Genomic DNA, 6,315 nt, shown 5'->3' on the forward strand with positions numbered 1-6,315 from the left:
TGTTTGAATGCACAACAGGTGACTACAGTGACTAATAACTTATTGTACATTTTTAAATGACTAAAAGAGTATAATTGGAACATTCATAACTCAAAGAAATGCTAAATGCTTGAGGTGATGGATGCCCCCTTTACCCTGACAGGATTAATACAAATTGTATACCTGTATCCAAATATCTCATGTACCCCATAAATATATATACCTACTATGTACTCATACAAGTTAATTTTTTTTAAAACATTAAAAAAGGAAAGATGATCCTTTCTGCTCCAGTTCTTAGCTGATACAATGTACATAGGGGGCTTCTCAGGGCAATATGGAAAAAAACACACCATAATAAGTCCACATCAAAGAAGACAAACAGAGAGAAGAAAGGCTTTAATCTTCAGGCCCATAACATTTTTTTTTTCTCTGAGTAGGGCTTCTGTGTCTTGCAACTAAAAACATATTAAGGAATAAATAATAAATCCTGTTATTAATGATAAGACAGGAAAGAATAATAGACACAAGTAAGAGGATTCAGACAGCAGAAACTGTCTGGGACTAGCTGTCTGATGTCATTGACAACATCGATTGTTGGTGTAAGCAGACATGGGTGGAATAAATTGCGATGGTCACATTCTTGAGGAAAGGCTGAACGCTGGTATCCCCTGGAACAGAGATGCTGAGCAATTTCCTACACAGGCAGGGAGGAGGAATGTTTGCTGCATTGTGTTTGTCAGCCTTTGATGACTATTGAATAGTGTTTTTAGATAAGGAGTCTTCAGTTTAAACAGAACAAAACTTGTGTACAGAAAAGTTGCTGTGTACTCCTCAAATCACACAGGAGTAAGGAGGAACAAAGCCAGATTTTAAAGTCAAGTCTGCCTGACATGAATGGGCATGTTCATCTACTATAACTTACTAATAACATTAGGGACACCAGTTATTTTACTAAGGCAAACAGCTGCTTTTCTGGGGGTAATAGACATATGTGATCAAAACGACCTCCCCCACCATCAGCCACAGTGCCTGACATTTTTGTTATTAGAGATTCATTTGAATTCAGATTTTTAAAATTGCTGTGCTTTGGAGCAGAGGGCTTAATATATGTCTAATATATCATGTCTAAATATATCATACTGAATACCTTTTTCAAATCAGAAGGGCATTTTTGCCAGTATTAAATCCTTGAATCTTACTGATGGCTCTGCATCTTATGTAAAACTCTTTAGTTTACAAAGAATTTTTGGCACAGTTTAATGTGAACATCACTGGACCTTATATACTTATGAGATGTTTGAACCTTGGGACATCAGCATAGTTTGAGGGTGGAGGAGCAGAGCGTATGAAATGTTGACTGGAAAGTCAGGAAACATTTAAAGATGATACAACTTTGTACAGGAAGAACATATGAATTTGTTTTATCTACAGTCCATGATGAAAAGGAACCTTACAGAATAAAAATTTTGATTAGTTGTAACATGAATAAGCAGGCTCTGCTATTAAACAGAAACATTAATGGACTATTAAGCATAAAAGGAAAGCTAAAATATTCACCAAGATTAAAAAAGCAGCAACTGGGTCAAGCGCGGTGGCTCATGCCTGTAATCCTAGCACTTTGGGAGGCTGAGGAGGGTGCATTATCTGAGGTCGGGAGTTTGAGACCAGCCTGACCAACATGGAGAAACCCCATCTATACTAAAAATACAAAATTAGCCAGGCATGGTGGCGCATGCCTGTAATCCCAACTACTTGGGAGGCTGAGGCAGGAGAATCGCTTAAAACTCGGAGGCAGAGGTTGCTGTGAGCTGAGATGGCACCATTACACTCCAGCCTGGGCAACAAGAGCAAAACTTCGTCTTGAAAAATAAAAAATAAAAGTAATAAAAAATAAAAAAGCAGTATCCAAGATATACTTTGAGCCAACGTCCTCTGAAACTAACAGTAGAGTCACTGTTATAAAAAAAAAAGAGGAGCCCAAAGGAAGTAAAGAATTGCTGAAAGCACACTTCATCTAGTTAATTTATTTGATAGGGAGTTAGAAATCTGCAAATTAAGTTGCTGAAATATCGTCACTGATCTTGGAGAAAATGTGATTACTGAGTTTATTAGAATCCAGATGAAGAAATGCCACTGCACTTCCTTCAATATGGGTTTTGAGGAAGTGAACCATACCAGAATCAATACATGTTTTCAGCAGGTCAATAGGAAGTCCTTGCAAAATAGGGTTCTTTAATTTACACATGCTTCAAAATTACCTGATGGCCTTATTTAGAAAAACAAAAATTATTGGAACACAGTTCAAGAGTGTCAGAAGTCCAGACTGAGACATGAGAATTTGCATTCTTAACAAATTTCAAGGTGAATTTGTTTCTGATGCTACAGGTCTAGGAAGCATGCACCGAGCAGCTCTTGGAATGCCTTGGTGAGCTGTGCTGAGCTAGCCATTTGACAGCATATTTTGGGAACCAACTGGAGAAGTCTAGGTGTTGCAAAAGCATGGTAAGGAGCTGTATCTTTTTGTGTATTTGGAGACAAGGTCTCTCTCTGTCACCCAGGCTGGAGTGTAGTGGTGTGATCATAGCTCATTGCAGCATCCACCTCCCAGGCTCAAGCAATACTCCCACTTCAGCCTCCTGAGTAGCTGCAACTACAGGCATGTGCCCTGGTCAGCACATTTTTTTTATTTGCTGTAAAGATTGGGGTCACACTATGTTGCCCAGACATCTCTAACTCCTGGGCTCAAGTGATCCACTCACCTCGGCCTCCCAAAACGCTGGGATTACAGGAGTGAGCCGCTGCATCTGGCTCCTCAAGCTGTATCTTCCTATTTAAAAGAAAAATAAATAAACTTTATTGTGTATGCTTGATGTTTAGAACATAATGTCATAGAATATCATCAAAAGTTAAATGACGACTATAGTGAAGCAGATTATCTCACAGTTACTTTCCTTGTGTGCAACAAGAATAGCTAAAATCTACTCATTAACTAAAACCTCTAATACAATTCAATTTTATTAACTGTATTCCTTATATTGTACTTAATCTGCAAGTCTCTTTCATCAGTATTTCTGTTGACTCTGCTGTAGGTGACCAGAAAAACTCTTGCCATGCCTTTGCTCACTTCAGGTGCCTAAATTGGGGGTCATGCATGCATCACGTTTTCTATAGAAATTAGGTTTCTTAACCTCCAAAAAATATGGAATTCACTCTACATCATTTAAGTAGATCATATGTTAATTAAAGGTTATTGAGTTAATCACAGAATTATTAGAATGGCCAAAGAAATATATTCAAAGATAAGATTGCAGGGAAAATGCTGCACGACATACCCCAAGCTGGCCTTCTGCTGCATCCCATTGAGGCGTTTAACTTGCACGCTGTTGTCAACCCATAAACATACTGCATTAGGAACCCACAAACATACTGCATTAGGAACCTTCTTTGAAATCTTCCTCATGTCCCCAGCTGCCACTCTTAGAACGGAGTGGATTCTCCACACAGAGCCTTTGTCCTAAAGTTGCTCACCTCTGTGTGGGGTCTGGAGGTGCATAAGAATCTTTCACAAGCCTGTACACTAACCACAAGCAAACGGAGAAATGTATATTTCTAGAGTCTACTTTGAAAAGGCACTATTTAGAACGTGGAGATCTATCCAAATTTAGGGAAAATGTTCCAAAAATGTCAGATGGCCTTTTCAGTGGGTGTTCTGGTTTATTGTTGTTGAACAAATGATGCCAAAACTTGGTGACTTAAGACGATGACTTATCATCTCTCCTAGTTGAGTGGGTAGGTGGGAATGAACGAGGCAGTCCTTGCTTAAGGTTGCTCATGCATTTGCAGTCAGAAGTGGTTGGACCCGTATCGTCTGGGAAAGGCTGCATGTCCAAGGCTGTTTCACCAACATGGATGCCAGTCAATGTTTTCTATCGACTGAGAGTCCTCTGGGGCTATGATCCAAGTGCTTACACTTGTCTTTTCTTTGATGTATGGGCTTCTCATAGCACCATTGCTGAATTTAAGAGAAAACAACAGAAGAAGTGTGTGTGTGAGGCAGGAACATGAAGAAGCCTCCAATTTCTCTAAAGGACTACTCCTGGATTTGGACAGTGTCACTTCTACCGTATTTCCATTGATCACAGGATTTTCCCAGATTCAGAAAGCAGAGTGGCAATATCACACTGCAAAATAGCATGCAAGATAAGAGCTGTTGCTGTGTCCTTCTTTGGAGTATGCAATCTGACAGATTGCTATTTGAAAGTGGACAGATGGAGCATTTTCGCAGCTAACTCAACAAACAAACACCCATAACACATGCGCACACACACACAAACACACTATATCTTGATATTCAGTCAAAATTGTTTCTTTCTTGACTTTAAGTACTATGATAATTATCTTTACTGCCTACTTACCTATAAATGCTAAGCCAGAAGCCAGAATTTGAGATCTATCACTGTGATAGAAGTAGGAAAGAGAAAAAGCATTTGACAAAATTTAACACCCTTTCATGATAAAAACTCTCAACATAATAAGTATAGAGGGATTGTAACTCAACACAATAAAAGCCATAAATGACAAAGCCGTAGCTAACATCATACTCAACAGTGACAAGTTGAAAGCTTTTCTCTGGGATCAGGGAGAAGACAAGGATGCCCACTTTCAGTACTTTTCTACAGAGTTCTGGAAGTCTGAGCTGGAGCAATAGACAACAGAAATAAATACAAGTCACCCTAATAGGAAAGAAAAAGTGAAATTGTCTGTTTGCTGATAACATGATCTTATATAGAGAAAACTGTAAAGACTCCACCAAAAGCTGATAGAATTGATAAATAAATCCAGTAAAGTCACAGGATACAAAATCAACATACAAAATTGGTAGCATTTTTATACACTGATAAAAAGCTATCTGGAAAAGGAATAAAGAAAAGAATCCTGTTTACAACAGCAACAACAAATTAAATATTTAGGTATAAATTTGAAGTGGTAAAAGACTTTTATACAGAAAACTGTAAAACTGATGAAAAAAATTTTTTAAATCACACAAATAAATGGAAAGGTATGCTGTGTTTATTGCTTAATAGAATATTGTTAAAACGTCCATACTATCCAAAGTGATCTACAGATTCAATGCAGCCACTATTAAAATTCTAATGTTATTTTTCACAGAAATGAAAAAAAATTCTTAAATTTGCATGAAACCACAAAAGACCCCAAATAGCCACAAACAATCTTAAGTAAAAAGAACAAGGCTGCTGCAGCCAATTAAGCCGACTGAGTTCCTTTCCTCATGGGGGCCCAATGTGCAAAGGCTGTAAACAGCCACTTCCTTGGTAGTGTATGTAGCTCATTTCTTGTATGGGTTGCTCTAAGGGACCTTGGGAGACAGGCTTTCAGATGTATGTTCTTGCCTCTGACCTTACACTACCCCAATGTAGACTCCAAACAGGCATGTGAGGTGTCTTTGGAAAGGCCCAGGGCACTGTGGCCAGGGTTTACATTGGCCAAGTTATCATGTCCATTTGCACCAAGCTGCAGAACAAGGAGCATGTGATTGAGGCCCTATGCAGGGCCAAGTTCAAGTTCCCTGGCTGCCAGAAGATCCACATCTCGAAGAAGTGGGGCTTCACCAAGTTCAATGCTGATGAATTTGAAGACATGGTGGCTGAGGAGTGGCTTATCCCAGATGGCTGTGGGGTCAAGTACAGCCCCAGTCATGGCCCTCTGGACAAGTGGTGGGCCCTGTACTCATAAGGGCTTCCACTGTGTTGCCCCTTCTTAACACTCACCAATAAATTCTACCTCCTGTCAAAAAAATAAAATAAAATAAAAAATAAAAAATAAAAAGAAGCATCAGACTGACTTCAAGATATATTACAAAGCACTTATAACCAAAACAGCATGGTACTCACATAACAACACGTTGACCAAAGGAACAGGACAGAAAGCCCAGAAATAAACCCATGCATTTATAGGCAATTGAGTTTTGACAAATGTGCCAAGAACATACAATGTTGAAAGGACAACCTCTTCAAAACTGGGGAAACTGTTCATCTCATGAAGACATCTATGAGGATTGTGTTTTCTTAAGAACAGAAGAGGTAACAACAAATAAAATGATAAAAGAGAATGAGGCATACTGAAGTGGCTTCATTGTCTAGGGTAATACCTGAGACTCATTCCCTCACAGCCACAGAAAGCTATGACTCAGACCACCACAGTGAAGTTAGGAGAAGTTTAATAGGTGAAAGAAAGAGAAGAACTCTCTGCACAGAGAGCGGTCCCAGAGAAAATGGGTTGCTGCTTCCACGATGAAGTACAGGAAGTTTTATA

The 6,315-nt window shown here is 39.0% G+C and overlaps 1 non-coding gene across 1 annotated transcript; it reads left to right on the forward strand.

Moving 5' to 3' along the window:
* The first annotated feature begins 5,237 nt into the window (after positions 1-5,237).
* On the forward strand, positions 5,238-5,373 carry LOC112630863. The gene has a single exon (XR_003120992.1). It is a non-coding gene; the product is annotated as a small nucleolar RNA SNORA70 (small nucleolar RNA).
* The last annotated feature ends 942 nt before the right edge of the window (positions 5,374-6,315 follow it).

This window comes from Theropithecus gelada, chromosome 8 (assembly GCF_003255815.1).
Source record: "Theropithecus gelada isolate Dixy chromosome 8, Tgel_1.0, whole genome shotgun sequence".
In the NCBI taxonomy this organism is placed as follows: domain Eukaryota; kingdom Metazoa; phylum Chordata; class Mammalia; order Primates; family Cercopithecidae; genus Theropithecus; species Theropithecus gelada.